Consider the following 3,038-nt stretch of genomic DNA (forward strand, 5'->3'; position numbering starts at 1 on the left):
TTGTTTTTTTTTTTTTTTTTTGGAAAGAATTCTAAATAGATGAAAACAAACAATTTGATTTCAACCAAATTGTTGTTTTTTTGTTTTTATCCTGATTTTCACCCGAATTGTCAGTCTCAAAAATAAACACTGATACATTCCCAGAAAATATTTTTCAAATAAAAACTGACTCTGTTAAAGTTTGCCCTGATTCTTTCAAAACTGTGTACAAGACACTGTCAACCAAAGTGACTTGCATATTTTTTTAAATAAACTTGAACATATGCAGCTAAAATGTCATTAACTCCCTGCTGCCTGAGTGTGCTTAGAGTGACATAAGACCCTGGGCGCTGCATTTCCAGCATAAGCTTCTTATGACCCTCAGAGAAACTTCCCAAGCAACTCAAAGAGCATGCAGTATAACTTTTTTTTTTTTTTAAACTGAGCACCCTGTACATAATTAATATGGAAAAGCACCAAGGACTTCATTTAAGCCAGACTTGGTCTTCAGTTAACAGTTCACTTTGTCCAAGAGCGAGTACTTTCAGAATAAAAATCAAAGAAGAAAAATAAATTGAATTTTATATTGCTTCAGATACATTCACTCCACTGATTGCTTCCTGAGTCAGACATTACATTTTGCAATATAAATTCACAATCAAGATTTTAAAGGGAGTTAAATATTTTAATCCAATTAGACAAGTGAACAAAACACTGAATATTACATGTAGTGTAGATAAGTGGTTCTTGCCTTTAAAAGACTGTAATTCCGTCACATTACAACCCCAAATGTCAATGTTGTCTTTATTCTTAACGCTTTCAAACACGAGGCACCAGAGGCTCCACTCTCTGCTGTTGGTGACACTGTCTGTCCTTTGGGAATTCTCAAGATCTATTTACCATGGAAACATGGTTCAGATAAAACACAGACACCTGCCCATGTGCAGAGGAAGTGCTCATGACTTGTGGGACTCGAGAAAGCTAGATTACACAGTCGGTTGCCACAAGCTGTGGAAGGTGCATGTGCGCTGGCGTGTGCTCTGGGGAGGCAGGTACCGCAAACACCAGCACCCCACGCTGCCCTGCCATGCGCACAGGCTTCCTGGCCGCGGGAGTCCTGGTCCAGCTTCCTGTGTCCACCCTACGTCTCTGGCTCCGGTTCTGCACCATTCTTGTGGCCCAGGGCAGCAAAGGCAGGCCCTGCAGCTGAGAGGACACAGAGGTTGAGCTCTGCCAGCTGAGGCCTTGGTCAGAGGCCCTGCCAGGCAGCAGGGAGGAAAGAATGAGTTGCCACCCCGTGACCTTGCAGTGAACTCCTGCCCTGCTTTGCAGCTGGCTGCAGCCAAGCTCCAGGAAGGCCCTGAGTCGGGAGGGGCAGGCCCCTCAGCCAGGGCCTGTTACTTGTGCTGGGGAGAGGCAGAGGCAGGGGGCTGTAGGTGCTTGTAGAGAAGCACCACCTTGAACAGGTGAGTGGCCAGAGCGGCAGCAGCAGGAGCCAGGCCCTGGCTGGGAAAGCTGCCCCAGCAGAAGCTTGCTCCCCAAACCAGAGAGGAAGCTGCTGGGCTCCCTTGGAGTCCCACCACACAGGGCAGGCTTCAAAAATGCCCCCATGGAGGCAGGGACGGGGCTGCCCTCTTGTTACAAAATGATGCTTTATGGCCAGGGCCACAAGGAGCAGAGCTGTTTTTGACCCGGCCAGAGAGAGGCAGTGTGCAAACGAGCTGGGTGGGGAGTGGGGGGCTGTTGCTTTTGGAAGGGCTGTTCAGCGGCTGCGGTGCAGAGGAGACACGGCAGCGTGGCCCGAGGCCAAGTGCGGAGCTGCTCCGTGAGCAGGGGTGAGGTGATGCCGTCAGCTCCCCAGGCTGCCTTTTCCTGTCTTCAAGGCCTGCCCAGGAACAAAGCCTGCATGGTTGCCTGGAGCATAACTCAGGTCACCCAGAGCAACTCATTTTTTAAACTCTGAACCTGAAGTCAAACTTTGGAAATAAATTAGGAACAAAGTCAGGGTTTGTGGAGAGAAGGCTGTTAGGGGTCCAAATGAGAACAAAAGAAAATGGGTTAGCAGTTGTGGGCTTGCAGAGGGGGGCATTTCTGTCATCTGTGGACAGCGTTCGGAGGAGCAGCTGCCACCACATCACCCAAGGGGGCCACGGCAGGGGGCCTGGGTGACAAGTTGAAAGGCATGACAGGGAGATGGTGACTGAGGGCTTGAGCTGCAGTTTACTAGTCTCACCAGGACAGCAACCCCAAGCACTGTGGTGTGGACAAAGGCTGCAGCTTTCTGGAGACAATCCCTAATATCCCTAAGCAGTGATGGCAGCGAGGCCGAATTTGGGCAGGAACTAGAGCCTCTGTCCTGTACATGCTGTAGGGCCAGGAAGGGAGAATCCGAGAGAAACGTGCCTTCCACACCAAGGCGCGCAGGGAAACACGGGTAAATGATTCCTTCTGTCTATAGCAAATGCCTGTCTCGGGGAGGCACAGCGAGGGCGCTGGGGATGGAGCACCGAGCAAGTTCTGTGATGGAAAAGGGCTTCTCACCACAGCCGGGTGACTGTAAGACCAGTGAAGACAGCAATGGGGGGAAATTCAGGTTGACACCATTTGTTCCCGCTGTGGCCCTCACATCTGTGGGGCGGGGGTCATGGGCTCCAGCAGGGTAGTCCAAGTGCCAGCAGGGCATGGATCAGATGATGATAAATTGCTAGATGGCCTTGGAGCCCCACGGGCACCACAGAGACTCATTTGAGAAACGCCACTTTCCCCAAGCTTAGTTTTTAAAAAAATTCTGTAACACATTTTACTTCAGCTTCAGGGCTTTCCCACTGTTCTGTACTGCAGGTGTATAGGTGCGTTTTCTACTCAAGGTGCAGTTTCATTTTTCTTTTGAAATATGCTTGTTTATGCCTGTCCTTGTATTCAAAGTCATCCCAGAATTGCTAAGATTAGGAAATGAGCCACTTGTGAGAGCACCCGGGCCACCAGGTAGCCTGCCCTACTTGGCCAATCTATGGCGCGGGCAGGGAGGGACATTGAAACCACTTGTTCAGCCGGGTGGC

At 49.8% G+C, this 3,038-nt stretch overlaps 2 protein-coding genes across 10 annotated transcripts in view; one reads left to right on the plus strand and one right to left on the minus strand.

Moving 5' to 3' along the window:
* The window catches only part of SDCCAG8 (SHH signaling and ciliogenesis regulator SDCCAG8), a 294,004-nt gene that overhangs the window by 289,080 nt on the left and 1,886 nt on the right, over window positions 1-3,038 (plus strand). The window lies entirely within an intron of this gene.
* Window positions 1-3,038, minus strand: part of AKT3 (AKT serine/threonine kinase 3) — a 335,945-nt gene that overhangs the window by 709 nt on the left and 332,198 nt on the right. The window lies entirely within an intron of this gene.

The sequence above is a fragment of the Tupaia chinensis genome, unplaced genomic scaffold (assembly GCF_000334495.1).
Source record: "Tupaia chinensis unplaced genomic scaffold, TupChi_1.0 Scaffold000532_1, whole genome shotgun sequence".
NCBI lineage: Eukaryota > Metazoa > Chordata > Mammalia > Scandentia > Tupaiidae > Tupaia > Tupaia belangeri.